We start from the raw sequence: 15113 nt of genomic DNA, 5'->3' as shown, positions 1-15113 counted from the left end.
CATCTCAAAGTTCTCATAAACTTCTTCTTATTCATCTTCATTACTACTACTACTACTATTACTACTACTACTACTACTATCATTGTTACTATTGTTATTGTTATTGTTGTTATTGTATTATTGTTATTTATAATTTATACAATTAACCTCCCTGTGGTTCGATCCCGGTCTTGCCGGGTTATTTATTACATCGACACTCCTACACTTAGGAGAAGACATCATTCTTTTGGTCATGTCAACCACTTTTGATAAATTGAAAAAGTATTTTCTTATTTTGCCTCAGAATGCGATCACAAATATTTACCGTGCTAGATGTGCAAGATTGAGATTATTAATGAATCATGAAATTCCTAAATATATTTGTTGGCTAATTGAAGCAAAAGTTCGATTATCAGGTGAGTCCTCCAATTCCTTCATTTCACACATGCTTGGAACAAATAAAAGCACTTTTGCAAAGAAACGATGTGCAAAACGACTGAAAGTCTGTCATAGATGTGCCAAATGGACTTGTAATGCAACATGTCATTCTTTTGTAAACCGTAAAGATAAAATATAATTCATTAAGGATGACCTGAAGAAGGGGTCTTTAAATAATCTTTTATTGACTATTGAGATGCATCCTAGTAGAGATGTGGATTGTGTGGTTCATAATCAACTTAGTCTTGGGAATCTAACTAAAAAAAACCCTGTTGGCCAATTTTTAAGAAAACTAGATGGGAAACCTATCCCTAACCCATAGAGGGTGTTTAAGCCGTTCTTAGATGTAAAACCAAGGGAACGTGTGAGCCACAATCACAATTACCTATACATACACATGTTTTTTTTCAAAAAAAAAATATAAATAAATAAATAAAGAGAGAGAGTGCGAGACTCTAGCTGGCCTACATATAAGGGGTATGATTGCATTTTCAAGTTCTCATCTCTAAATCTTCTCTTCATTCCCTTCATTTCTACTCAATCCATACATTCAACAGATATAAAAGTGTGTGGAAATGGTAGGTTCCTCAAGTCATCACATAGAAAACATTTGTGTTTTTGGTGGATCCAGTCTTAGGAAGGAAATAGAGTTTTTAGAATCAGCAAATCATCTTGGTTAGGTACTAGCTGAGAGAAAGATTTATTTAGTGTATAGGAGAGGTAACCTTGGGTTAATAAGGAGAGTGTCAATAACTGTATTTTTAGAAGGTAGTCAAGTTATGAGGGTTGTCCTTAAAGCTTAAACATAAGGAAACATCATTGAAAAAACTATTAAAGAGGAATTACAGGTCTCCACAATGTCTGATCGAATGAATGCAATGTTTAAACACGCTGATGCCTTCATTACCTTACTAGGTGATCTAGGCATATTAGAAGGGATCTTTCATATTACCTTTTGGGTCTAGCTGCACATTCACCATAAACCCATAGGTCTGTTAAATGTTAATGGTTTTTATGATAAATTGTTGTCTTTCTTAATCATGTTGTGGAATAGGAATTTCTAAGACAAATCATAATCTCTTCTGCTACTATTAAACAATTGATTGACCAACTATAATCTTTTACTCCCGTAATTGATCCCTCCATTAATCGCATAGATTGATCAACTAAGAAAAGCTGCAAAAAAGCTTAAATTGGATTTGAACCTTGGTTTGTGAATCCTTGTGTCTTTTGGTTTTCTTAATAGTATATTATTTTTTGTTTTGTTGTTTCTTATATTTATTTAAGTGTGTTTCAGGTTTGTTAGTATTTGGTGCTTCAAGTAATGTCTTTTATACTCTATCTTTGTACCTTAGGACATTGAGGACAATGACTCATTTTGGTTTGAGGGAGAGGGTAGTAGTTGATATTAAAAAAAAAAAAACTATACTTTTTTATTTCATAAACCATTTGCAGATTGTTGTTACTAAGATGACAGAGTAATGAGGAATTTTCTTGACTTTTGAGACATATCATGGTTAACATTTCTCAATGGTTATTGCAATATTCATAACAAGGTCTATCAAAATACTTTATGAAATATTTAGGTTTACAAACTCTCGCATTATTATCATTTAATTCTGCTCATTTACTTATTTAACAAGTATTCTTAAACCTTCATTTTCACACACACACTTTAATATATGATTGTGGGTTGCATATTGGATTACTACATTATTTATGTTCTTTTGTTAAAGGTAACAACTAAGAAAAAATGATAGTATATAAATTGTAAAAAAAATAAAAATAAAAAAATGATGATAATAAAAACATAGATAAATTTGGTTTCGTAGCTTCCCTAACCTAAATAATTAAGCCTGAAAGGGTGTTTTAACACCTAATACCCCAAAGTCAATTGATTTGGGAACTATTGGTCCAACGCTTATTGTATGAGCTGAGGAGAAAAGTTTAAGGGAATCAAAATGGATAAAAGCAATTCCAAGTTAAAACAATGATCACAAAACACTAAAAGTTTTTGAAAGAAAATATTTTGAGTTGATTTGGAATCTCTCGAGCCATGATAAGTGATGGTGGAACACATTTCTGCAACTAGTCATTCGAGTCTTTAATGAAGAAGTATGGAATCACACACAAATCATAATCTCTGCTACTACTATTGAACAACTAATTAGTCAATTGCAATCTTTCATCCTTGTAATTGATTCCTCCATGATTCAAATAAAATGGTCAAACAAGGAAAGCCATAAAAAGCTGAGATTGAATTTGAGTTTTAGTTCATAAAAACTTGTGATTAGTACTTAAAAGTGCATTTTTATCAAGGTTTTATATCATTATTTTGCATTTGAAGTATCAATAACTCCTTAACTAATAATATAAGATACTTTTAATTTGTAGTAAATGTTTATTTTAAATGCAAGCCTATCGCGTAAATGAAATTATTGATTGATGAGTTTAAGAACTGAAATTGAAAGGAGAAAGAGATGGCCAAACTTAGAAAAGAGATGTTGGTGCAGACCAAACCAAAACACTGTTCGGTAATTGGATCATATCTGGAATTTAGATCTCAGATTTAGGTATGCTTTATATGGATGGAAAGGTAAGACATAGGCCTATAACTTTCATATGGAGCTCAAGATTTAAAGAAGCCATTTTCAAATCCAAATTGTAGCAACAATAAAGAATTCCGAATCTATCCTGGAGCCCAAATACTGTTCAGTGTTTGGCCCATATCTGGAGTTCTAGAAGTCCAAATGACCTCTATTTTTTTTTTTGGAAAGCTGAGACAATTTTCTACAACTTTCATTTTCAAGTGGTTCCAATTCTGATGTTATCAATGATGTTTTGGGCAGACAAGAGAAGATAAGGATTGTCACCAACTCAAGAGTTGGCCACCCACTCATCAATTAGTCATCAAATCTATAGTTCCCAATTTTGGCCTATAAAAGGAGGCATTTGCCATACATTTAGGCATCTTGGTCTCTAGATCAAGATCATTTTTTTTCTCTATTTCTATTTTTGTAATGCTTAAGTTTTGCTTTCATTAATATCTTGTTCATGCCTTTTATTTTCTTTCCTTTACTTAGTTAACTTTTATCTTATTTATGTTCTTATCTTGTTTATTTATGTTTCTCTCTTTCATTATGTTTAGCTAAGTTTATTATGTCAATGTGAAAAGGTTATACTAATGGTGTAAGAATAAGTATAGTGTAACCTTAACATGGACTTTAATGTTTGATACTATCATGTTTTATATTTGTTATTTTGTTCACTTTTTAATACTTTGCTTGTTAAATGACTAATCTAGATTTATGTTGTATAACACTTGGTACAACAAATGCTTGACACTTTCATAGCCCATACTGTATGGTATAACCGACACCTGAGCTATGAAAGGAACTCGATTTGTTGTTAACATAAGTTATGATTATGAATGCCTAACGAGATTTACAAGTATTAGCATTAATCGAAATAAGTTGACTTTAGGTATAACCGATACTGATATGTAGATAGTGCAATGGTTGATTTCCTTAAGCTTTTCTCCTTAACCTATGTAACAAGCATTGAGCCAATAACTCCCAAATCAGTTGACTTTAGGGTATTAGATGTTAAAACACCCCTTCAGGCTTCATTGTTTAGGTTTGGAAGGCTACGAGACAATCAGTTGACTTTAGGGTATTAGATGTTAAAACACCCCTTCAGGCTTAATTGCTTAGGTTTGGAAGGCTACGAGACCAAACTTATTTATGTTTTTATTATCATATATATATATATATATATATATATATATATATAGTTTGCAAATTATATACTATCCATTTCTCTTAATTGTTACCTTTAACAAAAAAATATAAATAATGTAATAATCCAATGTGCAACTCACAATCATATGTTAAAGTGTGTGTGTGTGTGAAAATGAAGGTTTAAGAATACTTATTAAATGAGCATATGAGTAAATTTAAGTAATAACAATGCAAGAGTTTGTAAATTTGAATATTTCAAGAGAAGCATGTGGTAGTCCTTATTATGAATATTACAAATAACCATTGGAAAATATTTACTATGATGTGTCTCAAGAGTCAATAAAATTCTCCCTTACTTTATCATTCTTGTAATAACAGTTTTGCCAAATGGTTATATTAAAAACAAAAGCAGTTAGTTTTTTGTTTTGTCAACTACTACCTTCCCCCCTAATCAAAATGAGACATCACCTGAAACAACAACTACTAACAAACCTGAAACACACTTAAACAAATATAAGAAATAACAAAACACAAATATCATGCTATTAATAAAACCAAAGTATACATGTTTTTACAAATTAAGGCTTAAATTATAGTTGTGATAGTGGCTCACATCTTCCCTTGATTTTAAATCTAAAAATGACTTAAACGCCCTTTATGGGTTAGGGATAGGTAATTATACTTAAAAGTGTATTTTTATCAAGGTTTTATATCATCATTTTGCACTTAAAGTATCAATAACTCCTTAACTAAATCATGTTTTATAATAACATATCTAATAATATAAGATACCTTTAATTTATGGTAAATGTTCATCTTAAATGCAGGCCTATCACATAAATAAAAGGATTGATTGATGAGTTGAAGTATTGAAATTGAAAAGACAAAGAGAAGGTCAAACTTATAAAAGAGATGCTAGTGTAGTCCAAACTGGAATACTATTATGCAATTGGGTCATATCTAGAGCTGTAGATCTCGGATTTAGGTTTACTTTATATGGATGGAAAGGTAAGACATAGACCTACAACTTTCATATTGAGGTATGTTTTAATAAGGCCGTTTTCAAGTCCAAATTATAGCAACAATGAAGAAGTTTGAATCTGTCCTAGAGGATAGACATTGTTTAGTGTTCAGTCCATATCTAGAGTTCTAGAAGTTCAAATAACTCAATTTGTTTTCCGAAAAAGCTAAGATAATTTCCTACAACTTTCATGTTGAGGTCTGGTTCAAATTATGACGTTATTAATGACATTTTATTCAGACAAGAGAAGATAAGGATTGTCACCAAGTCAAGAATTGGCCACCCACTCATCAATTAGTTATCAAACCAATAGTTCCTAATTTTATCCTATAAAAGGAGGCATTTTCCATGCGTTTAGGCATCTTGGTTTCCAAATCAAGATCATGCTCTTGCTTTCTCTTTTTGTATTTTTGTAATGCTTAAGTTTTGCTTTCATTAATATTTTGTTTATGCCTTTTATTTTCTTTCCTTTACTTAGTTAACTTTTATCTTATTTATGTTCTTATTATGTTTATTTGTTTTTCTTTCTTTCATTATGTTTAGCTAAGTTTATTATGTCAAGGTGAAAATGTTACACTAATGGTGTAAGAATAAGTATAGTGTAAACTGAACATGCACTTTAATGTTTGAGACAACATGTTTTGTATTTGTTATCTTGTTCACTCTTAATACTTTGCTTGTTAAATGGTTAATCTAGATTTATGTTATATAACACTTGGTACAATAAATCCTTGGCACTTTTATAGCCCAACCGTATGGTATAACCGACAGTTGTGCTATGAATACCTGACAACTTTTACAAGTATTAGCATTATTTGAATAAGATAACTAATGTAATCATGTTAACAATTTATAATCTAATTGGAACCGTCTTTGTGTGTGGTTTCCATTTGAGCAATAAAAGTTTATACTATACTTGTTTGAAATACCATTAGTGGATCTTCTAACCTTGACATTTGTTATTATCATTGTTTAATCCTCACATTAATCTTCCATCTCAAAGTTTTCATCAACTTCTTCTTCTTCTTCTTCTTCTTCTTCTTCTTTACTACTACTACTACCATTACTACTACTATTATTATTACTACTACTATTATTACTATTATTATTAGTATTACTATTAGTAGTAGTATTATTACTATTACTACTACTATTATTATTGTTGTTGTTATATTATTGTTGTTTATAATTTATACAATTAGCCTCCTTGTGGTTTGACCCCGTTCTTACCTAATTATTTATTACTTCGACACTCCTGCACTTGAGAGAAGACTTCAATCCTCGGGTTGTGTCAAGTTTTTGATGCCGTCGCCGAGGAGGTAAATTCTTGTACAAATTATAGTATTTATTTTATTTTCACTTTTCACTTTTCTTGTATCTAACTTTGTTTCTTTTATTTGTTTATTTTTCTTTTGTTTTCTTCTTTTTTTAATTCTATTCCTACACGTGCATGAGAGTTCGGTGACGTACATTAAGTGGTAGACATTGTAGGGTATCCTCATCATTTTCAGAAAATATGGCCGAAGAAGATAACCAGTCGCTTCATAATGAGAATAATGAGAATAATCGTGTTAGAACACTTAAAAACCACATGAATCCCACAAGAACAAGTGCACCCTCATGCATAGTTTTTTCTTCCAATGTATCTCATTTTAATTTTAAGTCAGATATTATTCAAATTTTACCTAAACATTATATTAATAACAATAATACAACAACAACAATAATAACAATAGTAGTAGTAGTAGTAGTAGTAGTAGTAGTAGTAGTAGTAGTTGTAATAGTAATAATAATAGTAGTAGTAGTAGTAGTAGTAGTAGTAGTAATAGTTGTAGTAGGAGTAGTAGTAGTAGTAATAAAGAAGCAAAAGTTGATGAGAACTTTAAGATGGAAGATTAATATGAGGATCAAACAATGATAAAAACAAATGTCAAGGTTAAAAGATTCACTAATAGTATTTCAAACAAGTATAGTAGAAACTCTTACTATTCAACTGAAGACCACACACAAAGAAGGTTCCAATCGGATTGTAAATGATTAATATGATTACATTAGTAATCTTATTCAAATAATGCTAATACTTATAAATGTTATCAGACATTCATGATTATAACTTATGTTAACAACAAATCAAGTTCCTTTCATAGAACACGTGTCAGTTATACCATACAGTTTGGCCATGAAAGTGTCAAGCATTTGTTGTGCCAAGTGTTATACCATATAAATCTAGATTAACCATTTAACAAGCAAAGTATTAAGTGTGAACAAGATAACAAATACAAAATATGTTGTATCAAACATTAAAGTCCATGTTAATTTTACACTATACTTATTCTTACAATACCTTGCTTTGTGGAATATACAAATTGTTTTTCTATTTTACGCTTTGATTACTAGGGACTAGTAATAAGCTGGTTGGGGGGTGTGATTAGTACTTAAAAGTGCATTTTTATCATGGTTTTATATCATCATTTTGCACTTGAAGTATCGATAACTCCTTAACTAAAATATGTTTTTATAATAATGTATCTAATAATATAAGATACCTATAATTTGTGGTAAATGTCTATTTTTAATGCAGGCCTATCACATAAATGAAAGGATTGATTAATGACTTTAAGAACTTAAATTGCAAGGGCAAAGAGATGACCAAAATTAGAAAAGAGATGTTGGTGCAATCCAAGCCAGAACATTATTCGGTAATTAGGTCATATCTGGAGCTATAGATCTCAGATTTAGGTCTACTTTATATGGATGGAAAGGTAAGACATAGGCCTACAACTCTCATATGGAGCCCAAGATCTAAAAAGGCCATTTTAAAGTTCAAATTATTGTAACAACAAAGAAGCCCGAAGCTGTCCTCCAGCCCGAGCATTGTTTAGTATTTTGGCCATATCTGGAGTTCTAAAACTCCAAATGAGCTGAAGTTTTTACACAAGAACGCTGAGACAATTGCCTACAACTTTCATGTTTTCGAGTGGATCAAATTTTGAAGCCCTACAACTTTCATGTTTGCAACTGGCTCCAGTTTTGACGTTATCAATGACGTTTTGGGCAGACAAGAGAAGATAAGGATTGTCACCAAGTCAAAAGTTGGCCACCCACTTATCAATTAGTCATCATATCAATAGTTCCCAATTTTGGCTTGTAAAAGGAGGCATTTTCCATGCATTTAGGCATCTTGGTTTTCAGATCAAGATCATGCTTTTCCTTTCTCTCTTTGTATTTTTTGTAATGTTTATGCTTTGCTTTCATTAATATCAAGTTTATGCCTTTCATTTCCTTTCATTTACTTAGTTAACTTTTATCTTATTTATGTTCTTATTTTGTTTATTTATTTTTCTTTCTTTCATTATGTCTAGCTAAGTTAGTTATGTCAAGGTGAAAAGGTTACACTAATGGTGTAAGAATAAGTATAGTGTAAACTTAATATGGGCTTTAATGTTTGATACTAACATTTTTGTATTTGTTATCTTGTTCACTCTTTAATACTTTGCTTGTTAAATGACTAATATTGATTTATGTTGTATAACACTTGGTACAACAAATGCTTGGCACTTTCATAGTTCATACTATATGGAATAACCGACACCTGAGCTATGAAAGCAACTTGATTTGTTGTTAACATAAGTTATAATCATGAATGCTTGACGAGATTTACAAGTATTAGCATTAATCGAATAAGATGACTAATGTAATCATGTTAACAAATCTATAATCTAATTGGAACCTCCTTTGTGTGTGGTTTACAATTGAATAATAAGAGTTTATACTATACTTGTTTGACATACCATTAGTGGATCCTCTAACCTTGACATTTGTTATTATTATTGTTTAATCCTTACATTAATTTTCCATCTCAAAGTTCTCATCTTCTTCTTCGTCTTCTCCATTTCTTTCTTTATTATTATTATTATTAGTATTAGTATTAGTATTACTACTACTACTACTATTATTATTAGTAGTACTATTATTATTATTATTATTATTGCTACTATTACTATTGATGTTGTTGTTACTATTGTTGTTGTTTATAATTGTTATTTATAATTTGTACAATTATATAACATGAATATAGATTAGTTATTTAACAAGCAAAGTATTAAAGAGTGAACGAGATAACAAATACAAAACATGTTAGTATCAAACATTAAAGTCCATATTAAGTTTACACTATACTTATTCTTACACCATTAGTGTAACCTTTTCACCTTGACATAATAAACTGAACTAAACATAATGAAAGAAAGAAAAATAAATAAACAAAATAAAAACATAAATAAGATAAAAGTTAACAAAGTAAAGCAAAGGAAATGAAAGGCATAAACAAGAAATTAATGAAAGTTAAACTTAAACATTACAAAAATATAAAGAGAAATAACAAGAACATGATCTTGATATAAAAACCAAGATGCCTAAATGGCAAATGCGTCCTTTTATAGGCCAAAATTAGGAACTATTGATTTGATGACTAATTGTTGAGGGGTGATCAACTTTTGACTTAGTGACAATCCTTATCTTCTTGTCTGCCAAAAACATCATTGCTAACATCAAAATCTGGACCAACCTTATTCATGAAAGTTCTTGAAAATTATCTCAGCTTTCCAAGAAAAAAAATTAAAGTTATTTGAACTTCTAGAACTCGAGATATGGCTGAACACTGAATAGTGTCTGGGCTGCAGGGCAAATTTGGACTTCTACGTTATTGTTCAGATTTGGACTTCCAAACAGCAAAATTGAGTCTTGCGTTCCACATGAAAGTTTTAGGCCTATCTCTTAGCTTTCCATCCATATAAAGCAAACCTAAATCCAAGTTCTATAGCTCCATTTATGATCCAATTACCGAACAATGTTTCAATTTGGACAAACCAACATCCCTTTTCTAAGCTTCACCATCTCTTTGTTTTTTCAATTTCAGTACTTCAACTCATCAATCAATCCTTTTATTTATGTGATAGGCCTGCATTTAGGATGAACATTTACAATAAATTAAAGGTATCTTATGGTATCAGACTTGTTATTATAAAACATACTTTAGTTAAGGAATTATTGATACTTCAAGTGCAAAATGATGATATAAAACCTTGATAAAAATGCACTTTTACCACTATTAAACTTCTAGATAATGGAATTATTTATCATATTTCTGATAGCAAATGGGTAAGTTCGACCTAAGTTGTACTCAAGAAGTATGGAGTCACTATGATAACAAATAAGAATAATGAGTAAATTCCCACTATTACCGTTACTAGTTGGCACATGTGCATTGACTCTAGGAAACTTAATTCAATGACTAGAAAAGATTATTTTCCTTTACCTTTCATAGATCAAATCCTAGAAAGAGTTGCAGGTCATGAATTTTATTGTTTTCTAAATAGCTATTCAGGTTACAACCAAATTAAAATTGCATTGGAAGATCAAGAGAATACTACTTTTTCATATTGAAGAATGCCTTTTGGATTATGTAATGCATCAGCTACATTTCAAAGATGCATGCTCAATATATTTAGTGATATGGTTGAATATTTTCTTGAGATTTTTATGAATGATTTTTCTGTTTTTGACAATGTATTTGATGATTGTTGAACTAACTTAAAAAAGGTTTTGAGCAGGTGTGAAGAAAAGAATCTTGTACTAAATTGAGAAAAATATCATTTTATGGTAACAAATGGCATTGTAGTTGGTCATATTGTTTCATCAAAAGAAATTGAGATTGACAAATCTAAAATCGAGTTAATTGCTAACTTGCCAACACCAAATCTATTAAAGATGTTAGATCATTATTAAGACATCTAGTTTTTATAGAAGGTTCATCAAATTATTGAGCATAATATCTAAGCTCTTAAATAACCTTCTAACTAACAAAGGATAATATTTTTGAATGGACTGAACATTGTGAAGAAGCCTTTGTTAAAGTTAAAAACTTGCTTACTTCTACTCCTGTCATTCAACCTCCTGATTGGTCATTACTTCTTGAAATAATATGGGATGCTAGTGATTATGTCGTGGGTGCTGTTTTGGGACAAAGAAAAGATAAGAAACCTTATGTGATTTATTATGCTAGTAAAACTTTAAATAATGCTCAAATGAATTACACCACTACTAAAAGAGAATTATTTGTAGTAGTATTTGCATCTAAAAAATTCAGGTCTTATCTTGTTGGCTCACCTGTTGTTGTTTTTAGTGATCATGCAGCATTGAAATATCTTCTTTCTAAGAAAGATTCTAAGGCTACATTGGTGCGGTGGATTTTGTTACTTTAAGAATTTGATATCACAATCAAAGACAAGAAAGGCAACGAAAATGTTGTCACGGATCATTTGTCAAATTTGATAACAGATTTGCAAATTGACATCATACCAAATAATGACTACTTTCCCAATGAATCTTTACTTTTTATCTCTATAATGCCTTGGGGTTTGCTAATATTGTCAATTTTCTTGTTTCAAGACAATTGCTAGCTTATTGAAGTACCCAAGATAAAAGAAAGTTCTTGAACGAAGTGAAAATATAGAATCACACATAAAGTTGCCATCCCTTATCACCCTCAGACAAGTGGATAAGTAAAGCTTGCTAATAGGGAGATCAAAGAAATTTTGGAGAAAACAGTGAACTCTAATAGGAAAGACTGGTCTTTAAGACTTAATGATGCATTTTGGGCTTATCGAACTGCTTATAAAACATCATTAGGTATGTCACCTTATAGACTAGTCTATGAAAAACCTTGTCACTTGCCTATGGAACTTGAACATAAAGCTTATTGGGTTATTAAATCTTTCAATTCAAATCTTGATGATGCTAGTCAGTTGCAAAAATTACAAATAAATAAGCTTGAGAAAATAAGAAATGATGCATATGAAAATTCAAAAATTCATAAAACAAGAATCAAAGAGTTTCATGATAAGAAAATACTGAGAAAAACATTCAATGTTGGTAAAAAAGTCTTGCTTTATAATTCTAGACTCCATTTATTTCCTAGAAAACTAAGATTAAGATGGAGCAGTCCATTTATTGTGAAACATGTGTATCCATATGGGGCTTGTGATATCGAGAATCCAAAGAATGCAATGTTTTCAAGGTAAATGGACATCATTTGAAAGTTTACTTTGATAATTTTTCAATTGAAAATGACTCTATTAAATTGAGTGATCCTGTATATAAAGATTGATTTTTTTTTCCTCACATTGTTTATGTGTTTTTTTTCTTCTGTGATTTTTTTTGCTAGTTTCTCTCACCCTGGTTAAATGGCGGACAATGGTACTCTATGACAGTTCTTTTAGTTTTCCATAATAATTGATATATGTGTATATATTTGTGCAATTCTTTGAATCTCTCTTCCAATTCTCATTTGAAAATGGACACCACTCTTGAAAAATTAAAAAAAGTATTTTCCCGCTCTGTCTCAGAATGCGATTACAAACATTTATCGTGCTAGATGTGCAAGATTGAGGTTGTTAATGAATCATGGAATTCTTGAAGATATTCGATGGCCGATTGAAGCAAATGTCCGATTATCAAATGAGTCCTATGATTCCTTCATTTCACACATGCTTGGAACAGGTAAAAGCACTTTTACAAAGAACGTCATGCCAAAACGACTGAAAGTCTGTCATTGATGTGTCAAATGGACTTGTAATGCACAATATTGTTCTTTAGGAATGGTATTTATAAACTGTGAAGATAAAATACAAGTCATTAAGGATGACTTAAGTAAGGAGTGTTTAGATAATCTTCTATTAACTTTTGAGAAGCATCCTAATGGAGATGTGCATCATGCAATTCATGATTTATGGACCCATTTTCATAAAGAACATGATCGACTTAGTCTTGGGAATCTAACTAAAAAAGAACATGTTTGTCAGTTTTTAAGAATATTGGATGGGAAGCCTATCCCCGACCCATAGAGGGTGTTTAATTCGTTCTTAGATGTAAAACCAAGGAAAGATGTGAGCCATAATCACAACTACCTGTACATACACATGCTTTTTCAAAAATAAATAAATAGAGAGAGAGAGAGAGACTCTAGTTAGCCTACATATAGGTAGTATGATTGCCTTTTTAATTTCTTATCTATAAAATCCTCTCTTCCTTCCTTTCATTTCTACTCAGCCTATACATTCAACAAATATAGAAGTGTGTAGAAATGGCAAGTTCCTCAGGTCATCACATAAGAAATGTTTGTGTTTTTGGTGGATCTAGTCCTGAAAAAGAAAAGGAGTTTTTATAATTAGCAAATCATCTTGGTCAGGCGCGACCTGAGAGAAAGATTCATTTAGTATATGGGGGAGAGGATAGTAGTTAACAAAAAAAAAAAATTAATCAACTGTGTTTTCTATTTTATAAAGCATGTGCAAAATTGTTGTTAATAGGATGACACAGTAAAGGAGCTCTTTTATTAAAGTGAATCTTGAGATGTATCTTAGTAACCATTCTTAACAAGGTTTATCATAATACTTCTTGAAGTATTCAAGTTTACAAACTCTCGCATTGTTATCACTTAATTATGCTTATATTCTCACTTAACATGTATTTTTAAATCTTAATTTTCACACACACACTTTAACATATGATTGTGGGTTGCACATTGGATTATTACATTATTTATGTTCTTTTGTTAAAGGTAACAACTAAGGGAAAGGGATAATATATAATTTTCAAACAAAAACAAAAAAATCAAAAAAAATATTGATAATAAAAACGTAGATAAGTTTGGCTTCGTAGCCTCCCTAACCTAAGCAATTAAACCCGAAAAAGTGTTTTAACACCTAATACCCTAAAGTCAAGTGACTTGGAAACTAGTGGCCCAACATTTGTTACGTGGGTTTAGGAGAAAAACTTAAGGGAATCAAACATTGCACTATCTATATATTAGTATCTGTAATTCAAGTTACTAAGTCTAAAGAGGTGTCTTAACACCTAATGCCCTAAAACCAACTGGTCTGGGAGTCATTAGCCGAAAGCTCATTATGTAGGTTAAAGATGCATCGTGTTTTAAGTTATATATATATATATATATATATATATATATATTAAAAAAAATAAGAAAAAAAATAATAATCCTAACCCAAGTTAACCTTAAACATTAAAACAAAAATTTTGTTTTCTTCCAACAAAAGCTCCATAACTATGTGTTAATATATTGAGTATAAAAGGAAGGTTTATTAATATCTTATTTAACAGGTATTGAGCAGATATATAAATTTAATGAGAGTTTGTTTATGTGGATAGATTAATGGAAGTTGAATGATGAATACCTTGCTTTGTGAAATTTGCAAATTGTTTTTCTATTTTAATGAATACCTCAACTTTTTTTCTAGAAAGCTAAGACAATTTCCTACAACTTTCATGTTAAGGTCTGGTTCATATTATTATGTTATCAATGATGTTTTATTCAGACAAGAGAAGATAAGGATTGTCACCAAGTTAAGAGTTGGCCACCCACTCATCAATTAGTCATCAAATCAATAGTTTCCAATTTTGGCCTATAAAAGGAGGTATTTTCCATGCATTTAGACATCTTGGTTTCCAGATCAAGATCGTGTTCTTGCTTTCTCTCTTTGTATTCCTTATGTTTTTCTTTCATTAATATCAAGTTTATGTCTTTCATTTCCTTTCCTTTACTTTGTTAACTTTTATCTTATTTACATTCATATTTTGTTTATTTTTCTTTCTTTCTTTCATTACGTTTAGTTAAGTTTATTATGTTAAGGTGAAAACATTATACTAATGGTGTAAGAATAAGTATAATATAAACTTAACATGGACCTTAATGTTTGATACTAACATGTTTTGTATTTGTTATCTTGTTCACTTTTAATACTTTGCTTGTTAATGATTAATCTAGATTTATATTATATAACACTTGATACAACAAATACTTGGAATTTTTATAGCTCATATTGTATGGTATAACCGACACCTGAGCTATGAATGAA

The sequence above is a fragment of the Populus euphratica genome, unplaced genomic scaffold (assembly GCF_000495115.2).
Source record: "Populus euphratica unplaced genomic scaffold, PopEup_1.0 scaffold1947.1, whole genome shotgun sequence".
Lineage (NCBI taxonomy): Eukaryota > Viridiplantae > Streptophyta > Magnoliopsida > Malpighiales > Salicaceae > Populus > Populus euphratica.
The sequence above is the reverse complement of the archived record's forward strand: the minus strand, read 5'-3'. Positions refer to the sequence as shown.